Source organism: Alosa pseudoharengus, unplaced genomic scaffold (genome assembly GCF_046254945.1).
Source record: "Alosa pseudoharengus isolate Yale_2024_CS ecotype anadromous, Long Island Sound unplaced genomic scaffold, YU_APseudo_1.1 YU_APseudo_1.1_scf_12, whole genome shotgun sequence".
NCBI lineage: Eukaryota > Metazoa > Chordata > Actinopteri > Clupeiformes > Clupeidae > Alosa > Alosa pseudoharengus.
In genome coordinates, this window is record NW_027468587.1 from 20,127,408 (window position 1) to 20,151,175 (window position 23,768).

The window sequence follows — 23,768 nt, forward strand, 5'->3', positions numbered from 1 at the left end:
AACCAACGCAACTTCCTACAAAATCCCTGACTGCACCTTTAGCAGTCTCCTGTAAGCTCCTCGCTCCCGTCTGTCCCACCTGATCAAGGTGTGTGTGTGTGTGTGTGTGTGTGTGTGTGTGAGCTCATAAGAGAGAGAGTGAAGACATTTCATACACAATGTTATGATAACAATGATAACTTTCACTTAAAATGTAAGCAATATTAACCCTATTGGACTCACTATGATAAAATGGCTTCACATTTATCAACATCATATGAAAATGATAGTTTTTTTCATAGTTTTTTTCTGTATTTCATACTCATACTAGTACCACACAGACAGTCACTTCTGACCGATGTCAGAATTAAGAATGAGAGTGTTTTGATGTTTTAATATATATAAAGCATATTTCTGTTTGGATATGAGGCACTAATTTAGACTAATTGGCTTGTTTATTTCTATAACCAGCCTAGAACAGCATAAATATTTCAGAATCATCCCATTGTAGCATCTTAGGACAATTCCGGCGCAAAATGAACCTAGGGGTTAATAACACATGTGTACCGAGTTCGACCGTTCGCTGGGATTTGTTTTCATGCATGCTAGTCGAATGTGACCAGTTTTATGTGTTATTAACCCCTAGGTTCATTTTGCGCCGGAATTGTCCTTTAATGTCTGCTGAAAAGTTTCAGTGAAAACATAGGAATTAATATTTCTTGGATATTTGCATTATTATCATGAAATCAGGAATAGCCTACATTTTGATGATGTGTGTAGGTCTTTGATTAAGTTATGATTAAACACTGTAGACCTATACATTTTCCTGGATAGAATGGAAACTTAACCAAATGCAGATGATAAAACAAAGTTCTCCCAAATTAGGTAGATAGGATGTGATTGGTTGCCTTTATTTGGTCATTTTATATTACTGCAATTTAAAGCTGCCTGCTTTGCGACTAGCTTTATTTCCCCACCAACCCGCAGCTACACTAAACTTTAGGATACATTGATAGAATTGACAGCCTGTAAAAACTTGGGAGTTTTGACTAGCCGGTGTTCCAGTTTAGATGGTGAGCAGGTTAACTTGTGATATTTGCATAAAATCCGTAAATATTCAACAAGACCCTGCCTACTTGTTAACAACGCTTTGCTCTGCCTCCGCCCTTCCAGTGCTGGAGATTCACATTTTCACAAGCCTACAGTGCGTGACAGAATATGAAGCAAGATCTTGCCGAAAACATGCGGGAATCGCTATGTATAATCCATGTCTGCTTAAGCATCCACACAAAATGTTGTGCAAACAGGAAATGTGTCAAAGTAAATCAGCGAAGGTTTTGTTGGGTTTCGAACATGAGTCTCACTGAGGCAAAATGTTCTAAGCAGTAAGCACTATCACCACTACACCACAGAGAGCAACACTTGTTATTAGTCTATTAGACTAGTCTACTAGCTTACTAGCTATCCTGATGTCCATGTTAACTGGTGATCAGTGTTGCCACAGTTACCTTGAAAAAGTAATCTGATTACTGATTACTGATTACTCCTTTAAAAAGTAACTTAGTTACTTTACTGATTACTTGATTTTAAAAGTAACTATGTTAGATTACAAGTTACTTTATTAGTTACTTTCAGCAGCTGCCGACAACACCCCCAACGCCTCAACATAAAAATGATAACCGGTTTTGCCAATACTCACTATACTGGAAGTGCATTTTAACAGCAATGTATAGCAGACATCCCAACCTAACCTACTTAGATACTGAAATTCAGATGTTTGTTCAATAATGTCTAAGTACACCAAATAAGGAAGGCCTATTGATAGAAATTGTTATAGTAAAATATGTAGATTTTTTTTCATGTAGCCTTGGCAACTAGCCATCTTGTAGCCTATAGGCCTGAGTAATATGCAAATGAAATTACACTTGTTAAACTCACCTCAAACTCAAGTCTTTTGCAATCATTTAACCCGCCGTGAGCAATGCTAAAGTTGCTGTTACAAACAGTGCAGTGTGCAAGATTATCATTATGTTTTAATCTTTTGAGACAATTGGGTGCACTTTTGTGTAGTCTGATGTGAAATGGGTCTTAAATCTTCCTTTTTGAGGGGCACTGACGCTGCCATGACACTTCTGTTCCTAGATACACTGACTGAACTGATTAATTATGTTTGGGAGAAAAGAGATATAAGCACTTACACTGAAAACGGATTGGTTGATTTAGCAAAACAGACCAGGATGCTCTCTGTCTTGGATGCGCTTCAGTCAGAAACGCACCACTCCTCTCTCTCTCCCTCTCCTTTGTGTGCGCATTAAGCTATGCACACGCGATTTGAAGCAAAGATTCTATCTTTGATTTGAAGTCTGGTCTGGCTTGCGTGCTCTTGTTCGCTCTAGGTTCCGGGAGATTTTATGTAATTTGCGGGCGTCAGGAAGCCGCTATCAATATGTGGGAGACTCCCAAAAGTTCGGGAGACTTGGGATGTCTAGCTAGACAGCACTTTGTCGCCAGCACAGAATGTACAATGTACCTTAATGTTGTCATGTTTAGCTGACACAAACTCAAAGTAATGACTGATGAAATGTGCATCTCTCTCTCTCTCCCTCCATTGTTGTTTTCGTTTGTGTCGCTGCACGTGAATTGTCCTCATGCTGAAAACGTGAGCATAGCCTACATGACATTAATCCCCAAGACAAGAAGAAAGCAAAGAATATATCTTTTTATTAAGGAAAATGACAAAAATAGTAACGCACAGTAACTTAGATAAGTAACTTTAATCTGATTACTGGTTTGTAAATAGTAGCGCGTTAGATTACTCGTTACTGAAAAAAGTGGTAAAAATAGACTAACGCGTTACTAAGTAACGCGTTACTGGCATCACTGCTGGTGATAGCCTATAACATGAGCAAACACAGCGAATGCATGCCTTGAATAATGCAGATTAATTTTGCCTCAGTAATTTTGCATCACAAACAGTAACAAATGACCCCATCAGACGTTGCTCGTTTTTTGTGCAGAAAGCAAAAATTATGAAGATCACTTAGGCCTCGAACTGCTCACTAAAATAGCAAGTTAGCAGCAATAGTCCACCCTGCTAACCAATTGCACCACTGGTTAATTTGTATTTTTGCAATAGCATGGTGTTCCTATTAAATGAATGTAGGTCTATGTTCTGACAGCTTATTTGTCAATCGATCAAGATATTCATTATAGCAAACATCTAGGCTAAGTGAATGTTTTGCAACAGGCTGCTGAACGAGCAGTAAGTAGGCTAAACTATTTTCTAATTTAGGCTACGTGGGAATCTGAAACAGCGATATCTGTCATCAAACTCTCTCATCAAAGTTTTGTAATATATGCTACCATGATAACCATTTTGTGTCGTCAAATTAGGACCAACAAATTAAATAATATTTAACTCAGAGAAAATACGTTTCATGTGTTCACTTCAAATCATTAGACAGCTCACTGCATAACTTCACCGAGACGTGACACTAAGTTATGATAATGTTTGCACATGACTGACGTATTTCATATAATTAACCCCCAAAACGGAATAAAGTGTTAGTGGGACATGCCAGTTTGTTGTACATCGGTTAGGTTTTGGTACCTATTTTGTTGTTTTGAGGCTTGCATATGCCCATGTTAAATAGACCTCTGAAGTTCGCCTACAAAAAAGAACCAAAACGGCCATCTTTGCCCATATAAGGAGATCCGGTTGTTAATTGAAGCTAACTACCTATGGCAAGTTGCATTGAAAGTTAGTTCTGGGGTAGCAAAAATCTAAGTGTGCCGCCTTCACGTACCGGAGATCACAGTATCCACTCGAAGGCAGAGGACAAAAGTGCGTTCAGGAAAACGTCTGCATTTCAGACTTTTTCATCCCCGTGAGAGTTTAACAGGTGCGATAATTCAAAATCCCCATGTTATTTTCCCATAGGAAAAATCGCCAGATACCGGATGTCAAAGATGGCAGCTTTTTTGTAGGCGAACTTCAGAGGTCTATTGTGATGGCACCAGTTAACATGGGCGTATATTTCTCACTTATGTTAACCTGTGTCAATTTAACTTGACTAACAGTTCAATATATACATAGAAATCTGGCATCAATTTCAGCGGCTCGTAGTGTAGTGATATAGACGATGTAGAAGCTAATCCAATCAACTTTCTTGTCCATGCGTGGTTCGAATCCCAGCTAGATCGCTAGTTTTATTTTTTTCCATTCATTCAGTAGGCCTATGTATCATATTTGTGGATAATGCTTAAACGGACATGTATTAGACATACACTGGTGATGTTTTCAGCGATATCCGTTATATTGTCTCACTTGCAAACACTTCGTGAAAATGTAGCCTAATATAAACCTGCACTATCGGAGGCAGAGCAGATTAAGAAGTACTTACTGATTTCTCTATGGGCTGTCGGTAAAGAGTTAAAGTGATTGATTTATGACATTGCAGATGCATGCTCACATTAAGTTGCACGCATCATCACAGAACATAGAGGCACAAGGAGAGCTTGAAAAGTATGGAGTGGGATAGCTGTCAAAATATTCGTGTCCATAGATTTGATACACGTGCGTATTTGTCTGTAGTTGTGCATAAAATAATTATTTGTGAATTCTCGAATGAGTCCAGTCGTGCATAAAATATATTGTGTGTATTTTATCCATCAGAATACGGATGGGAAAAAAATATGAATTCAAAATTACAAGTACGAAATCAAACTTTACAGTTAGGCTTTCTTTGGTACGAGTACGACTTCGCACAAGTGACTCAACTGTCAAAATACGTCATCGCCGCATTCACAGGCATTACTTGTTGAGAAAAGAAACATAGATCGAGATCAAGACTGCGCATGCGCTGAGACGAATCCGGCGGGGGTAGTGCCATTACTGCGGGCTAGGCACGTCGGCGCTAACGTTTGTGATAGCTGATAGCTACCTGTGGAGTTGAACAAATCGTCTTTTCCCCCCTTTGTTTATTGTCTTACGATGTCGGGAAGAACCTGTTGTGTGTTCGGCTGTTACAACAGCAGTGGGAAAATACAGATATGGAACAAAAATATATAAGTTCCCCCGCCGTTATTACACAGCCTGCCCCTGTGTAACACCATACATAAGCACGACTACACAGATTCCCAGGGCGAGCCGAAGACCAAGCTGTTTGTCAGAAGTGGATTGTGAACATCAACCGAAAGGATTTTGTTCCGAACAAACATATCGCGGTAAGTTTTGTTTAACAGTATCAATCTTAAATCTTGCCAGTTGCCACCATGACTAGCATGCTGTTGTCTAGTCTTGCATGGCGATACGTTAACGCTATCTATTGGTGTGTTAAGACATGGCACCAAATATTTGACGTAGAAGCAAAACTGTAAAGTAAGTGTGTGCTAGGAACTTCGGTATAGTCGCCAGAATAATTATCTCCATCAACTAAATGGCACTATTGAAAAATGATTCGCTTTAACTACTAACGTTAGGGCAGCCATGGTGGCCATCAAATCAACATGATTGGCATTACAAACAGAAAACGTATGATGGAGTTCGGGGGCAGGCGACATTATGCTAGTTGCAAGATTGCTTTCCTTCTTTGGTAACGTTAACCATGAAAACATCAGTCATTTGGAAAGATCTTATTGCGTTTTCCTCCGATTCAGTATTGTAATAAACAGTTTTTGGGTAGCACTCACATTTAAAACTCACTTGGATATTTGATGTAGATGTTTTGCAAAATGTTCATGATTGTTTTTGGGTTAAATTTGTTGCTGTGCTGAGTTATTGTCTACATGTAAGTCAATGTCCTTTTCTATTTGTATTTTATCAGGGGTCAATGTCATCTCCCAAACCTCAATGGCACCTCCCAAAAGAAGATGGCATCCAGTGTCATATTGCAGACCACAACTACAGTTTTAAGTCAACAAAAGACTGTGACACAAACTGATCAGTGTAGGCCTATGATTTGGATGACAAAGACTCAAAATTTACACAGGCTTGGGCATGGACAGTTTTTGGCAATTTTTGTACACCATTATGGCTTTTCACTCACAACTAAGGACCATCAAGTTAGCTGTCCCTGAACAACTGTTGCTTGTTCTAATGAGGCTCTGTCCATACTTCCACACAGGGATTTGTGGATAAATCTATACTTACCTTTTGAATTACTACTGTTTAGTGTGTCTCTTTACCCATATTTCCACACAGGGATTTATTCATTAATCTATTCTTACCTTTTGAATAACTACTGTTTAGTGTCTTTTTTGCACATACTTCCACACAGGGATTTATTGATTAATCTATGCCTACCTTTTGAACCACTACTTTTTAGTGTACCTTTTTGGCCCTTATATCCACACAGAGAATTATATTTATATTTGAATCATTAGTTTAAATTTGAGCCATTACTGTTGATATCCTGTCTAAATATTTTCCACAGAGACTGACCTGGTCCAGTCTATTTGACCTCGGCCTAGTAGCATATTTGAACCTTTTTGTACATATGGCCGATACAAACTTTTCTTATCTGTCGTCCCTCGTTGGTGGAACGCACTACCTGTTCCTACTAGAGCAGGGACATCCCTCGACATCTTCAAAAATGTCTGAAAACCCAGGTCTTCAGAGATCATCTCCTCTCATAGCACTACTACATACAATTGCACTCATTAATGCACTTATTGTGGTTTTTTTTTATTGTTAGAATTGCTCTTAAAAGCTTTAAATGTTGCAAGTCGCTTTGGCTAAAAAGCGTCAGCCTAATGTAATGTAATTGTAGTAATAATAATATAACAACAATTGGTATGTGTGATACATGTATTGTATAAATTAAATGAAGTGTCAAGTTCAAATAAACTGTAATTAATACATCAACAACTGTTCTTTATTCCATTGTGCACAAGTTCCAAGCACATGTGTCCTCTTGTGAGGGCTGAAGACATCTTTTGGGAGGTGCTCTTCCAGATGACATTGACCCCTGATAAAATACAAATATAGAGAAAAGGACATTGACTTACATGTAGACTATAACTAAGCACAACAACAAATTTAACCCAAAAACAAACATCTACATTAAATATCCAAGTGAGTTTTAAATGTGAGTGCTACCCAAAAACGGTTTAGTACAATACTGAATCGGAGGAAAACGCACAAAGATCTTTCCAAATGACTGATGTTTTCATGGTTAGCCTAACGTTACCAAAGAAGGAAAGCAATCTTGCAACTAGCATAGTGTCGCCTGCCTCCGAACTCCATACGTTTTGTTTGTAATGCCAAATCATGTTGATTTGATGGCCACCATGGCTGCCCTAACGTTAGTAGTTAAAGCGAATAATTTTTCAATAGTGCCATTTAGTTGATGGAGATAATTATTCTGGCGACTACCGAAGTTCCTAGCATACACTTACTTTACAGTTTTGCTTCTACGTCAAATATTTGGTGCCATGTCTTAACACACCAATAGATAGCGTTAAAGTATCGCCATGCAAGACTAGACAACAGCATGCTAGTCATTGTGGCAACTGGCAAGATTTAAGATTAATACTGTTAAACAAAACTTACCGCGATATGTTTGTTCGGAACAAAATCCTTTCGGTTGATGTTCACAATCCACTTCTGACAAACAGCTTGGTCTTCGGCTCGCCCTGGGAATCTGTGTAGTGCTTATGTATGGTGTTACACAGGGGCAGGCTGTGTAATAACGGCGGGGGAACTTATATATTTTTGTTCCATATCTGTATTTTCCCACTGCTGTTGTAACAGCCGAACACACAACAGGTTCTTCCCGACATCGTAAGACAATAAACAAAGGGGGGAAAAGACGATTTGTTCAACTCCACAGGTAGCTATCAGCTATCACAAACGTTAGCGCCGACGTGCCTAACCCGCAGTAATGGCACTGCCCCCGCCGGATTCGTCTCAGCGCATGCGCAGTCTTGATCTCGATCTATGTTTCTTTTCTCAACAAGTAATGCCTGTGAATGCGGTGATGACGTATTTTGACAGTTGAGTCACTTGTGCGAAGTCGTACTCGTACCAAAGAAAGCCTAACTGTAAAGTTTGATTTCGTACTTGTAATTTTGAATTCATATTTTTTTCCCATCCGTATTCTGATGGATAAAATACACACAATATATTTTATGCACGACTGGACTCATTCGAGAATTCACAAATAATTATTTTATGCACAACTACAGACAAATACGCACGTGTATCAAATCTATGGACACGAATATTTTGACAGCTATCCCACTCCATAGAAAAGCTTCAATAGTTTTGTCCTCGCTTTACCGCTTACAGGGGAAGTTATTTTTAGCAGGAGCAAACTGCAGCAGTGGTTGAGAGCAAGCAAGGATCAGTGGCGCGGGAAGTGGGGGTGCGGCAGGTGCTGCAGCACCTCCTGGTGGCGAAGCTTTAAAACCTCGATGACAATAAAATGATAGTTAATGAAAATCTCTGGTTGTTGTTTCTGTTCCACGACATTTTGTATGACATGTTTGGGTTGTGAGATGAAGAAAGGGATAATTTTAATAATAAGCCTATATCGTTTTTGTATACATACTTTAATTGTATGTGTTTGTGATTGCTGTAGAAAGTAATTGGGCTATTGCACGTTCTGTAGCCTATATATACGCACTAATTGCTGTATGATGCTAATGATCATTCTGTCACATCTCCAACTTTACGTTTGTTATTGCTATAGAAAGTAATTGGTCTATTGCATGTTCTGTATATTTTACGCACTGTTGTATGATGTTGATGATCATTCTGTCACATCTCCGTCTTCTTTTTCCTGCCGCCGTGCAGGCCCAGATGGGAGCCTGTCGCTTTTATTTGATGTGTTTGTGATTACGAAAGTAATTAGGCTATTGCATGTTCTGTATATTTCACACAGTAGCCTAATTGTTGTATGCTCATGATCGATCATTCTGTTATGTGATTTAACCTGGTTTCGATGAATTGTTAGAATGAAATAAAGTCCGCTACACCTGCACCAGCTCCCAATGAATGCTTAATTTATTGCGAAGTTTCGGGCACTAGCCCTCTGATCAAGGGCGAGTTCCCGAAACGTCGCAATAAATTAAGCATTTGTTGGGAGCTGCTGTAGCGGACTTTTTTTCATTCTTCCATTTTTTTACCTTTTTGTCCAGCACACAACTTAATACTTTGGATGTGCATGCTTTATTCCTTTTTTATTTTGATGAATTGTTAGGCATAGCCTAGGCTACTTGTGGTAGTTTTTAAAATAAACATTGTCATCTAACACCATCCTGGCGCAGCGAACTCTTTGTTTTAACAGACAGTTTGATAATGGATATATTATCCATATTATACAATTTACATTGATTGCACTAGGCAAATAATATTTTAGTTTGTACGTACGCATTTACACAGATATTTATGTATATTATTTTTTCATCGCTGGTCTTTGGAGTTCGCTTGTTGCGATATAGGTTGTGCGAACTGTCAGCTCATCTGTTCTTCATGCAGGGGAGGGGCGAGTGTTTTTTTTATTTGTTTTAAGGAGACAGAGGTAGAGTGGTCTGCAGCCTGTGTAGTATCTTTAGAATTCTATAAACTCTACGTGGACCCCCCCCGGCCGCATCCGCACCCCCTGCCGAAAATGTCTTCCTGCGCGCCTGGCAAGGATATGACTCATGATATGACACAGATGTGATTGAATAGTGAGTTTGTTATGTGATTGCTTGTGGATACAGGTCACTGTGTCAGAGGAATTCTCCTTTCTCCCTCTAGATTCAGCATTGGGAGCTTGCTTCTTTATCATAACTTAAATTAATCTCTTTCTCTTACCTTCTTCACTCTTCCTTATGTCTCTCTCCCTCCCTCCCTCCCTCCATCTCTGTCTCTCTCTCTTTCTCTCCCTCACATCACAGTGAAAATCTGTCCTCAGAGCAACTCAGATGGCTGCCAACTTGTGTTTTTTCACAGTCTCTTATGGTGGGCTGTGGGTGGTGGTTAACAGGCGCGCCTGCAGGTGTACGTCCGTACGCACTGTGCGTACCATCAGGGTACTCAACAAAAAGAGAAAATTTACCTTGTGTGTGTGTGTGTCATGTGTATTCACACCAAATTGGCCCACCTTCCCAACTATGCACAGTATCCCATTAGCTGCATGCCATCAATTTACAACTTTCTATTACGTAACTTAGTGAACACGTTATCAAAATTGTGCACACATTTTGGTTGAGCAGGAGACAGAATACGCACGCAAGCACACAACTAGGCTACTTGTTGTTTTCTTTTACTCGGCTATCTATATATGGTTATCATGGATGGATTATGAACTTTTGGACCCCTGCCCAGATGTATTAAGAGCCCCTCACTAATTGTCGCATATGTGGGAGGGGGGGTTTGGGGGTCCTCCCCCAGAAATGTTTTAATTTGTTTGATGTGATTTCCTGTATTCTGGTGCATTTTGGGGATGGCCAATGCTTTAATTCAATCAGATTCAAAGCCTACATCCTGATTTGTTGATATTGAGGCAGTGAGTCCATGCAAAGGCTTGGGCTTCAGGGCCCTTTGGGCCCCTGGGCCTGGGCCCGGTAGGCCCGTGCAGTAATCCATCCCAGCACACAATGTTGAGCTAATTCACTAACTCAATACTCATCATGGATATCACAAGTTTAAACAATGAAAACAGAAAGTATGGAGGCAGCAAAGCTACAGGAGTTTTTCCAGATGGGCAAGAACAAGGTAGGCAATTGGTGTGCTTGTCAGAACGTTAGACTGCATTACAGCTGTTTAAAGCCAGACGTCACGGTACGCTAGAACAAAACAAGGCAACTTTAGGCTGTATAGGGCTGTAGCAAGTTGTCCAAATGAATAGGTCATTGTAGACGTTGTTGTTGTATTATTGCATGTGGATGTTGTTAGGGTACTTTTTTTTTGTGGGGGGGGGGGGTGCGGGGGAGTTTGAGGCAAATCAAACGTTTTCATTGCTTATGGGCACCGTGGTAAGGAAGTACTTTTGCCCGGCGGCCCTCCCTCTATCTCTCTCCCTCTCTCTCTGTCTCTCTCCTCTCTCCCTCACATCACAGAAAACATCTGTCCCCAGAGCAACTTGGTGATGGCTGCCAACGTTTTTTTTCACAGTCTCTTATGGTGAATGGTGTGGGTGGTGGTTAACCCTAGACAGCTAATATTTCCTATCTCTTCACCAGGACCATGTAGTAGTGTCCAGGGTGTGTGTCTGTTAAGAGACAGACCAACTGTGGCACAGTTGCCTTGAGGTAATTTGTGTTTGTTCTGGGTTGAGGTTGGAACCACAAGTGATGTGAAAATGAAATGAAAATGAAATGAATCTGCACACCAAAATGATTTCATCTTGACAATTGGTTGATGGTCCTTAGGGACAGGTCATTTGATTATCGCATGCCAAAGCAATCCGGTAGGAAAAGAGAAAAGAAGGAGAGAAGAAACGCTGCCAGGCAACAACATATGTGGGTGGTTTGGAGAGGGTGGGGGGGGGCGGGGGTTTCCCAGGGTAGGACACAAGCTAGGACTATCATTGCTCATGACCTTTGTCTTCCCCTTGTCTTCGCCTTTTTTTCCCTCAACACCGCTCCCTCACCCCCCTTGCTCTCCCTCTTTCCCTCACTCCCCTCACTATCTCTCTTTCCCTTGCCCCTCCAAGGGAGAGAGACTTGCACTAGCCCCGAAAGCAGCATATTTGAGGTATGGTGACTTTTTTGTCGATCCAGTCCTGACAATAGAATCCCTTCATGGGCAAAGAGTGCATGCATGCAAATGCACATGCACACAGAGACACATGAGGAAGTGCAGAGCTACAAGTTTTCTCAGAACTTATAGGACTAGTTGTTACCTTATTTCACAATGACTTAGGCCTACACCAACTTTCCAGACCACAGTCTGGCTGTGGTACAAACTGACTCCTCACATGAGCAGAAGAGCTTTTTTTCTTCTCTGTAGTTTTAACAGCCGATTAAAGAGAGAGTAAATAAACTCTTCCACTGTCGGTATCTCAGGCACAGCACTAGGCTGCTGAACCCGATTACCCAGTCACATTCAAGGGACTTTCCTTGGGCCTTTCTCAGCCTCTTTTTGTCTTTGTTCTCCCCGATGTCAAAGCTGCTTTATCTAAATGTGTAATATACAGCTGTCATATACAGAAGGACTATTTGCACATTTATCTTCACTTATTTTTACTTTTACAGGTCAATAACTCTGGACATACTCATGCTGTCAGGTAATGTTTACTCCTGATGAATCATATATCTGGCTCTGTTGTCCCATGGTTACAACACTCAGGCTCTCATTTGTGGGTACTTGCCTAGTGCCCTCCATGACAAATGACAAAAGAGATTATATAGTTTAGTTTTTTAATCATTTACTTTGTTATTTTGTCTCACTACACCTCCTTCTCTATCTCTTCCTCTTTTTCATTTCTTGCTTTTTCATTTCATCTAAAGTTGAGGCCAAGTGTGTCTGCCCCCATTGTAAAAGGGGAGGACTCAAAAGATTACCTGAAACAACATAGATCACAGGGGTTAATGCCATGAGTAAGCAGAAGCTTACTTCTGTTTAGAGTTTAGAGAGCACCGTATACACAAACACACAAAGCAAGCACCAAATAAATGTTGTAGGCCTATGTAGTTTACACAGTCCTCACCAAGAGACAGTGTGAGATTAGAAACTCTGAAATCATTTAAAAGTACTCTGGTTGCTGGAATGTCACAGTGGTTTTTTAGTGTAATAAGAATGAGTCATAATCTTTCCTGTTGTTTTGTGTCAATTATTCGACAGAGCCAGCAGACTTAAAGACATCTAGGTGGAAGTCTTTAGGCTTGTGCAAGGGTGAGTGGACCTCTTTGTGTGTGTGCATGTCTGTTTGAGGGAGAGTGTGAGTGACTGAGGACAAGGGTGGAATTAATAGCAGATTGGTAAATGAGTGCCCTAATTAGTTTTAGTAGCGTATGCACGTGACTCAGCAGTTCTCAATGGAAACTGTGACGGTTCTCAGATGTTGCTCTCTATACTTGCAGGGGGTACACGTGAACGCAGAGGGCTCTGCGGGGCTGCGCCGTCGATTCGATGCAGAGGCATAAAACAGCCTTGGCCAGTCTCTCATTACCAGTAATAACCTGCCACACCCAGAGAACCACAGAGTCCTCAGCACACATTCCAGCACCTGCTGCAGCAGACGTTGACTATTAGGCTGAAACTATACAAGACTGGAAGGAACGGAAGGAACTGGCATCTGTGCCAACTCCTCTGGCAGGTCATTGCCATTTTCAATTGCTCTTGACTAGAGATGTCCGATAATATCGGCCCACCGATATTATCGGCCCGATATTAGCATAAAAATGTATTATCTGTTAATATCGTTATCGGATTTTTTTTGCCTTAAAACCGATAAAATAATGCTTGCGTTACACCCAAACCCAGATAGCACATTAATTTTGGCCCAAAACTGGCTTGGCATTTTGGCAGAGTTTTGGAGGGATGTACGGCCCATATATGGCCCAAATTAGGCAAGCCAGAATCAAAACAAAAGGAGGCCAAAACTCACCCAAAACCAATTGTGGCATTCCAAAATATGGCCATAACCATCCCAAAGAGAGCCCAAAATCCCCAAAATCCAGCCAAAAAGTAGCCAAAACTGACCCAAATTGAGGCCATAAGTATGCCAAATGATTGCATCTACATTGAAACTCCACTTGAAAATCTTTAAATTTATTTAATTTTGCATTTTGCAATATGTCTACATTAGTTTTATACATTAATTGCTATGTCCTAGTGCACTAGGCTCATACTGTTAAATTAGCCTATATGTCAAAAGATATTTTTACAACAAAAAAAAACCACAAAGATTAAATGCATTTCATTGGGATTTGTATTTATTAAGTCATATCAGCATACTTATTACTGTAAACGGGTCGACTGTTGGCAGAGCAAACAGAATTTCTTCTCACAGCATCTGAAATTGACAACATACACACAAAGACAAAAGAAACACAATTACTAAATCTACTCTTTAAATAGCCTTGGAAATTGTTTAGTGAAGTTTAATTCAGATGCAGTCATTGAGTGTAGGGTAAAAATGAGGCTGTATTAGGCCTACAGTGATTGAAACTTACCCATTACTATTGCCTTAAGGTGCAGCTCCACTGAATGCCTTATGCACTGAAAACAGAAGAGAAGAAAGGGAAATAAGTGGATGTGTTCATTGATATAAGTCTGTCTGTGTTTTAAAAAAGTTGGCCACCTGCAGAGCATATAGGTTAACATGTTAACTAGCTACTTAGCTAGCTATATTAGGGCAAAATGAGGCTTTATTGCCATGATAAAAACTTACCCATTTATACTGCTTGCTGCAGATTTTCTCTCACAGCATCTGAAATTGACAACATAAACACAAAGACAAAAGAAACACAATTACTAAATCTACTCTTTAAATAGCCTTGGGAATTGTTTGTGAAGTTTAATTCAGATGTGGTCATTGAGTGTAGGGTAAAAATGAGGCTCTAGGCCTACAGTGATTGAAACTTACCCATTACTATTGCCTTAAAGGGGTGGTTCAGGATTTTGGACATAAGACCTCATTTCCAAGTAAGCAAGTGTGATATTTATCAGTGGAGACCGTTTTCAACACGTTTCCTCCAGTCCTTCTAATTGCAGAGTTCGCAGGTGCTAGGCTAGCGCAAGTCAACGGTATGTGCTAGCCTGCCACTAAAGACAGTCTTACCCACTCTAAACTACACCTGAGGCAAATTCCAGACAATCGATGTAAATGTCTGTGTTGATAGAATAGTGTAAGAAATACAACTACCCTTGCATCGCGTTGCAATAGTTATACTTTGGTCCCTGAAGTTGTTAGTAGTCATTTTGCAACTCAGCGGCGGACTGCTATTACCAAGGCTACTACTAGGTATCCCCATTGGAGTGCGCTTTACTGTTTACTTTTCGGCGCAGTACTACTAACCGGAGAAGTATAATTCCGCCGCTGCTAAGAAACTAGTCCATCAAAATGTAATGCGATCGTTGAAATGCAAGGATAGAATAACGTTAGAAATAACACTATCAATACAGACATTTACATCGATAGTCTGGCGTTATAATTTGTTTGCCTCGGGTGTACTTTGGAGTGGGTAAGACTGTTTTTAGTGGCAGGCTAGCACATACCGTTGACTTGCGCTAGCCTAGCACCTGCGAACTCTGCAATTAGAAGGACTGAATGAAACGTGTTTAAAACGGTCTCCACTGATAAATATCACACTTGCTTACTTGGAAATGAGGTCCTATGTCCAAAATCCTGAACCACCCCTTTAAGGTGCAGCTCCACTGAATGCCTTATGCACTGAAAACAGAAGAGAAGAAAGGGAAATAAGTGGATGTGTTCATTGATATAAGTCTGTCTGTGTTTTAAAAAAGTTTGGCCCCTGCAGAACCTCTGTGAAGCTGGCCCCCCATGTTACTCAAAAATTATTAAAAACACTGCTATTCGTTTGTGCTACGTTTGTGCCGGTTTGTGCCGTAAAAAATATCGTTTGTGCTGTTAAGGGTTTTAAGTAATTAAACTTTACATTTTTCTGGCCAGTGACGTCACTCAGCCCCCCATACTTGTCCAAATTTCCCCAAAATAGTCTCAATCGTTTGTGCTACGTTTGTGCTCATTTGTGCCGTTAAAAGTAACATTTGTGCTACTATGTTTAAGATATTCCACGTTATTTGTTACACGTGTGACGTCACTCAGCCCCCCATCAATGTCGAAATCTTTCCAAAATGGTCTCAATCGTTTGTGCTAGGTTTGTGCTGATTTGTGCCGTTAAAATAAACATTTGTGCTACTATGTTTTCTAAGTTATTATGGTTTATTTTTTACTCGCGTGAGGTCACCAGCCCCCCATCAATGTCCAAAACTCACCAAAATGGTCTCAATCGTTTGTGCTATGTTTGTGCTGATTTGTGTCGTTAAAAATAACATTTGTGCAGCTATGTTTTTTAAGTTAACACGCTTTGTTACATGTGTGACGTCATTCAGCCCATCATCAGTGTCCAAATCTCCTCAAAATAGCCGCTGATTTGTGCCATTTAAATAAACGTTTGTAGGGTAGGCTACTATGTAAATTGTCCAGCGGCCTTGTCCAGCAATTGTAGCCTAGCTCATCACCCAGCCCCTCCATCAATGTCCAAACCTAGGCCTATAGCCTACCCAATCGTTTGTGCTGATTGCGCCGACATTTCTCCTATGTTTATTACACGTGATGCCCAGCCCATCAATGTGTTTTCTGTAACTATATTTTTACATTAGCCTACCAAGTTCTATCTGCTATGCGCATGACATCAGTCTCACACACACTGGCCAAATCGTCCCAAACTGTAGCTTACCAAATGTTTCTCCTGATCTGAGCAGAAAATACAAGTGCAAGGAAGCTGTTTCTTAGGTTTATAGCTAAAGAGTAGCCTAATAATTTAGTCAACTTTATAAAGTGCTAAAAAGGCTACAAATGTACCTTTAGTTTTAGTATAGCCTACTGTCGTATGACTTTAATGTTTAAACATTATTTTGACAAACATACCAATTTAGCCTACCTTCTTGTCCATCTAAAATAACTCCTAGCTTTGCTGCCTCCTTCCTTTGCTGTTTGCAAAGTTTCATATATCCACGGTGGCCTTGGAGACTTGGGTCAGCAACAAAGCCTAAGTGCTGCTTGTGTGCACAATCCACTGTAATTCTGATGCATACAATTATTGAAGAATACATTTGTTTATCTTAGAGAATATAGGCTACAGTGCAGTGATGAGTTATGGTAGGCTAACTTGAAGTGAATATACACACACATGGGAAATTATCTCTCGTAAGTCTCTCGTAGCCCACTCCGTAGCTGCGTGATAGTAGGCCTACGCACACTGCTGTGCACACCTGCAGACGCTACTGGCCGGAGAATGAAGTGGTGTTTCTCCACAGCTGAGTAATGGCCTGCAGGTTTATTCTGGTAGTGGTTGCAGTAATTCTGACGTTATGCACAAGCAGCTGGTGTAGGCTACTATAGAACCTTTGGCAGCACAAACAGCCACGTAAATAGTAGCACGTCTTTTCTTTTCTCGGTTAAGGTCAGCACGATATAGCTTTGTAAACAACACAAATGTTTCTTTTTTCCTTTTGTTTCTTTTTTTAACAGTGCAATCAGCACAAACGATTAGGACTACGATTGGGCATTGATAAGGGGGGGGTGCTGCTGGGTGATGTCTAGCATAGGCCTACGCTACAACTGCTGAGCAACTTCTGCATAGTACACACACGTTTCTTTAAATGGCACAAATCAACACGCACGTAGCCAAAGCCATCACAACTATTTTGAGGAGATTTGGACACTGATAAGGGGCTGGATGACGTCACACCTGTAACAAAGCGTGATAACTTTAAAAACATAGCTACACAAATGTTATTTTTAACGGCACAAATCAGCACAAACATAGCACAAACGATCGAGACAATTTTGGTGAGTTTTGGACATTGACGAGGGGCTGGTGACGTCACGCGAGTAATAAATAAACCATAATAACATAGTAGCACAAATGTTTATTTTAACGGCACAAATCAGCACAAACCTAGCACAAACTATTGAGACCATTTTGGAAAGATTTCGACATTGATGGGGGGCTGAGTGACGTCACACGTGTAACAAATAACGTGGAATATCTTAAAAAACATAGTAGCACAAATGTTACTTTTAACGGCACAAACGAGCACAAACGTAGCACAAACGATTGAGACTATTTTGGGGAAATTTGGACAAGTATGGGGGGCTGAGTGACGTCACTGGTCAGAAAAATGTAAAGTTTAATTACTTAAAACCCTTAACAGCACAAACGATAATTTTTACGGCACAAACCGGCACAAACGTAGCACAAACGAATAGCAGTGTTTTTAATCATTTTTGAGTAACATGGGGGGCCAGCTTCACGGAGGTCCCTGCAGAGCATTTAGGTTAACATGTTAACTAGCTATTTAGCTAGCTATATTAGGGCAAAATGAAGCTTTATTGTTGAAACTTACCCATTTATACCGCTTGCTGCAGATTTCTAGCATCTGAAATTGACAACATACCGGTACACACAAAGATAGAATAAGCACAATTACTAAATCTACTCTTTAAATAGCCTAGGAAATTGTTTAGTGAAGTTTAATTCAGATGCAGGACATTAGGTGTAGGGTAATGAGGCTGTATTAGGCCTACAGTGATTGAAACGTACCCCATTAAGGTGCAGCTCCACTGAATGCCTTATGCACTGAAAACAGAAGAGAAAAAAGGGAAATAAGTGGATGTGTTCATTGATATAAGTCTGTCTGTGTTTTAAAAAAGTTTACCACCTGCAGAGCATTTAGGTTAACATGTTAACTAGCTACTAAGCTAGCTATATTAGGGCAAAATGAGGCTTTATTGCCATGATAAAAACTTACCCATTTATACTGCTTGCTGCAGCTCCACTGAATGTCTTATGCACTGAAAACAGAACAGAAAAAAGGGAAATAATTGGATGTGCAATATTGGATGTGTTCAGTGATTTAAGTTTGCCTGTGTTTCGCAAGTTTGCCTTTAGATTAACAAGCTAACGTTAAATAGCTACTTAGCCAGTAGGCTACGTTACAAATACTGTAATAAAAAGACGTGTTGTCGATAAATAACGTTTGCATAGTGGGCTGTTACAAAGCTATTCACCAAAACGAAGCTAGTAGTCATATATGTTATAGAGCTATGTAAAACCACGACTATATTTGTATACAATTCAGACGTTTATTTAAAGACAGGAAAATGTTCTTACCGTCTGTGATAGTGCTGGAGTTAGTGAAGTACTAGACGTCTCTTCTAGAGAAAATTCCCGGTCTTTGATCAGTCTTCTGGCAAACCACAAGGACGCCAAAACGCACCTGCATACGTCAGTAAACCGTCCCGCTATTTGCCCATTCATCTGGTTAACCAGACATATGCCATAACTAGTTATCTACCTCTGGCGCCTTTTTATCTATTATGGTAAACCACAATCTTGCCACAGTTCAGCCGAAAGCATTTACTTTGCCGCTTCTATGCCAAAACAAACCCAAAAATACCAAACATATGCCAGACTTCAGCCAAAACGTGTGCTATCTGGGAATAGTGCCTATGCGCTCCTGAAGCGTTTACCGGCGCACAGATGATGACCTCATCAAGCTGCGTCTTGAAGCATACCAACAAGCGTGGATGGCTGCAGTAACAAACTTGCTCGCTCTGTTTCAACATTATGTCTGTGGTTTGGAATTGGCCATGGCCGTCGTAGCCCCTTGAGTTGGCCGTGACGCCTCTTTGAAAATCAGAGGTTTACAGGCCACGGTGGCCTTGGTGCCCCCTTCTTTAAATATTCTGCTTTGCGTCCTACTAATAGCGATATATATTTAGCCTATGGCCAAATTACGCAGTGGAGAAAGTGACAGCGCAAGAAAGTGCGTCCAAATTAACCCATTCTTCTCAGTTGAACTACTCGCGAAGTAGCCTACTCATCACACAGACATCACAAGTATCACATGAAAGAGCTTTTTCTCAACTTTTAAACGATGTTAGCCGCTAATTGCTGTGGTGAACGGTTCGCGAGAAAAGTAAATAATATCATTCAATCATAAATTCTACTGAAGGTTTTGCGTCCATCTCCCTACCCATTCATCTCGGTGGAATACTTCAGAACCCTTCGTTTAACATATGACAAACCATATATCAGAATAAACAGCAGACCTTACCGAACAGAAAGGTGTAAATCAGTCCCCTGTAGGCTACAGTTAGCCGTTCCAGACTAATCCCGTTTTGAATTTGCAGTAAATTTCAACATACATGGATGTCTCCAAATTTGGGATTAAGTTTTACACTGTGTTTAAATTGTTCCACATTATTTCATAACGGGCCAAATACAAAACAAATATTACAAATGTCGCCTAGATATCGGTAAATCAGAGGACAGCTGACTGTAAGAGTTTGTGAAAGTAGCCTTAATGATCACAAAATGCTAAGCATATTTGCTTATATTTGCTATTTGAGTTTCTTAAAGCTGAGCTGTGCTTAAATTGTTCAATACATGATTTCATAACAGGCCAAATATAAAATAAATGTTAAATATAGCCTAGATATCTGAAAATATTAGATGATCAGATGATTTACAGTTATATGTAATATGTCATGTTTTATGTTTTTGTATACAGTGATGCAGGTCTACTGCAGTGAATACAACTTTGATCATTTTTATAGCCTACAGCCTATAGCCTATAGTTAAAGGAACCATATGTAAGATTGTGGCCAAAACTGGTACTGCAATCACTTTCAAAATACTGAAGAGCGGTGTATCCCCTCCCCCTCCCCCCTGACTCGAGGTTGCCAACGCAGATGGCGAAACACTACTGACTTCCTGATTAGTAGATAGGTGGAGGGTGGCGCATCAGGCCAAAACACAACATGACATGACAAAACACAACATCAACAACAGTTGAGGGCTGCAACTTCACTTTTTAAATGACAATATCCTGGCTGGACTACTGTTGTCAGTGATATAAGTATTTGAAATGAACATGATTTCTTTTTGGTTCCTTTAACTTTGGCCTTGGTGCCCTGACATGTGGCCTTTGTGCCCCCCACCAAATATGCCCAACTGAAGGCCAAGTGGCCTTGCCCCTAAAATGGTGAAATTCCAAGCCTGATTGTGGGTATGGCCCGTTATGTACTTCACCTCAAGCCTGCCTGAAGTATTTTTTGGAGCTCAAACAAATGTTTTCAAAATTGTGCATTATAGTTGCTTGCCACATTGTAATTGACTCATATTTGTGCATTCATTCAATTAAGGTGATTGAGTTTTAGTTAAAGAAACAGTTCATGAAGCATCCTACAAATGCAGGCTGATTTAAAACAGAAAAAGGGTAGCCTGTCATACACTATGCCTGTTATTTTAGTTGGCTTTACATTCTGCTATGTTGCACATAGTTGTTCAGGTACAATGTTTTATCATTTGTGAAGAAGTCAAATTTGCCCTATTTGTTGTGGGCATTGTCAAGATTATCTCAGGGAGAGTGTAATCCAAACTGTTGTTTGAGACAATTAAAAAATAAAAAATAAACATGGCACTTTTTCCCTAAATTAAGTTGAAGTATTTTTCTTATTTTGCACAGACAATGTTAACATTTGGAAAGCCTTGTTGCATTCAAGAATGCATCCAGTGGGGCATCACAATAACATTAAGCATGTTGTGTTAATTCCACAACAGGAGATATATGATGTTACCTAAATTAGTTTTGAGGAAAAATAACCCACATATCGACATCGGTATCGGCTGATATCGGAATCGAAATTTGAGAGTTGGACAATATCGGCATATCGGATATCGGCAAAAAAGCCAATATCGGACATCCCTACTCTTGACACTTATTCAGAGCCACACCCTGTGAGGCTGAGGCAATGACACCTGTCCGGCTGTGTTTGTTTTGTTGAGTATCATGAAGTTGTTACTGAAAGGAGAGTTGATGATTACAGTGGTGGGTCAGGTCAGGTCTCAAGACAGTGGCTCAGCTTTTCATCCATCATCCTGTAGAGGCATGATCTCCTATTAAAATCTGTGGAGAAACTTTGAACTGACCTGTGCTCACTTTTTTTTTAATTTGCCATTCTGTTTTATGATTTGTTTATCAGGTAACTAGTTGGCCATAAAGTCTGAGAGAGAGCAAGAGTGAGAGAGAAAGAGTTGTACAGACCGAGAGAGAGAAAGAGAGAGAGAGTCTTTTCCCCCCTACAACTGCACTGTTTTGTGACCTGTAGGTGATTTGTTGGAACCACAAGTTCACACTAAGCCTTGTCTATCTGTGGCATCTGCCCTGTTCATGTTTGCTGCTATGTCTTAGATAATCTTTCAGATTTCCTCTGGTAGACTTGTGGCTTCCATCCTTTGCCATGGCGACGACATGTAGCATAATGACTCATCTGTAACTTGACCCTCTCAGCCTTCATTCACAGTACTAGACCCACCTCCATGGCTGTGTGTGTGTGTGTGTGTGTGTGTGTGTGTGTGTGTGTGTGTGTGTGCGAGAAAGAGACAGAGCAGGAGCATGTGCGTGAGAATGAGATAGAAAGAGAGAGAGAGAATGTTCTTGTGAGAAAGAAAGAGTGGCTACGTGTTTGTTCGTGCTTTCTCTATGGCAGTCTGCATTCCAAAACAGGAAAGCAACACACACACACACCTATGTGGTCTACAGTTGTCTTGGTTTGTGTGATTATGAATTATCTTTCTCTCTCTCACTCACACACACACACACACACACACACAGACACACACACACACACACACAGACATGAAGACACACACAAAACATTTGTCCTCAGAAGTGCCCCCCTTTCCTCATGCCCATCCTCTCACCAGAGACAGAGATCAACACAAAACAACACAAATTAGTGCTGTCATATGTTACAGTGTGAGAAAGAGAGTTAAAGATGTTAAAGCGTCCATTAATGTCAACCTGCTACACCCATAAGACCTCAGCTGCTCAGCACACATTCCACCCCCGTTCAGCAGGTTATCTCGTGACCCAAACACCGCTCACACAAACGTTTCCCCTTGGAGATCCGGTAGGAAGTGGAAGGGGCGGGGGGGCAATCTGTGATGAGGTGAGGCATTCTGCTACTGCTGAGGAAACACACAGACTCAAAGAAAAGTTGTGACCTTCAAAATTCAGTTTCTCAACAAAAATCAGTATTAAAACTTCATTATTTATTATTTATTTGTCCATGAATATTTAATACTATAATAGTTAATGAAGCTCTCTCTATGCAGTATAGAGTTATTTGTTTAAGAACCATGTGGTAACTAACTATAATATGTTTGTGGATGTTTTGTCAAGTAGCAGATGATCATTGTCAGCAGATAAAACCACAGCTTATCTGTGGTAGTATACAGCATAAACTTCTAGGAATTCACCTGGACGTATCCACATACATATATGGATTTGATGTTGGGAGGTTTTTCTATAAGCCTCAGATGAGGAGTGAAATTGTTGGGTAAGAATGATTCATTGCGTCAAAGCTTGCTTCATTGTCATCTGAACTCATTCTAAAATTACTAAATGAAGCTAAATATTACTGCTTCTCTTTCTCTTCCCATTCATCCTCCCTGAACGCTGGTTTCTCTGTCCTTCTCTCCATCGCTGTCACACTGCATACCAATCATATGCTCCCAACACTGTCAAGTAAGGAATCAGGCAACCACACCCACACTGCCAGTAAGCTCAATGAACAGAAATGTTTACACACACTCACACACACACACAGAGGCGGACAGAGTACACAGCTTCCTTACTTGAGTAAAAGTACAGATACCCTTTGCTAAATTTTACTCAAGTACAAGTAAAAGTACAACAGTCAGATGTCTACTTAAGTAAAAGTACTTAAGTACTTGTTTTTAAAAGTACTTGAGTATCAAGAGTACAAGAGTAGCCTACATTTTCTAAATATTGCATTACTACTGCAACAGTGCTTACATTTATGTACAGAAACGTCCTACATGGAGTTAAAAATGGCAAATGGAAAAAAAAGTGAGCACATGGTCAGTTCACAGTTTCTCCACAGATTTTAATAGCACACCATGCCTCCACAGGACCATGTGGATGGAAAAGCCGAGTCACTGTCATGACCTGACGCTGACTTTGACTTTCAGTAATGACTTGATACTCAACAAAACAAAACACTCTTGCCATTTGTTTATATAGACACTAAAGGACAGATTATGTTAACAGCCAGACAAGTGTTAGAGATCTA

General features: G+C 40.3%; 1 protein-coding gene and 2 long non-coding RNA genes across 3 annotated transcripts in view; 1 reads left to right on the forward strand and 2 right to left on the reverse strand.

Annotated features, from left to right (window-relative positions):
- The window catches only part of ubxn11 (UBX domain protein 11), a 133,191-nt gene that overhangs the window by 37,408 nt on the left and 72,015 nt on the right, over positions 1 to 23,768 (forward strand). The window lies entirely within an intron of this gene.
- LOC143118395 (uncharacterized) lies at positions 13,570 to 14,574 on the reverse strand. Its single transcript, XR_012986131.1, has 4 exons — positions 14,502 to 14,574; positions 14,307 to 14,345; positions 14,089 to 14,134; positions 13,570 to 13,928 (listed from the first exon to the last, which is right to left on the reverse strand). It is a non-coding gene; the product is annotated as an uncharacterized LOC143118395 (long non-coding RNA).
- On the reverse strand, positions 15,223 to 20,065 carry LOC143118396 (uncharacterized). The gene is made up of 5 exons (XR_012986132.1): positions 18,778 to 20,065; positions 18,416 to 18,458; positions 18,208 to 18,243; positions 18,011 to 18,043; positions 15,223 to 15,308 (listed from the first exon to the last, which is right to left on the reverse strand). It is a non-coding gene; the product is annotated as an uncharacterized LOC143118396 (long non-coding RNA).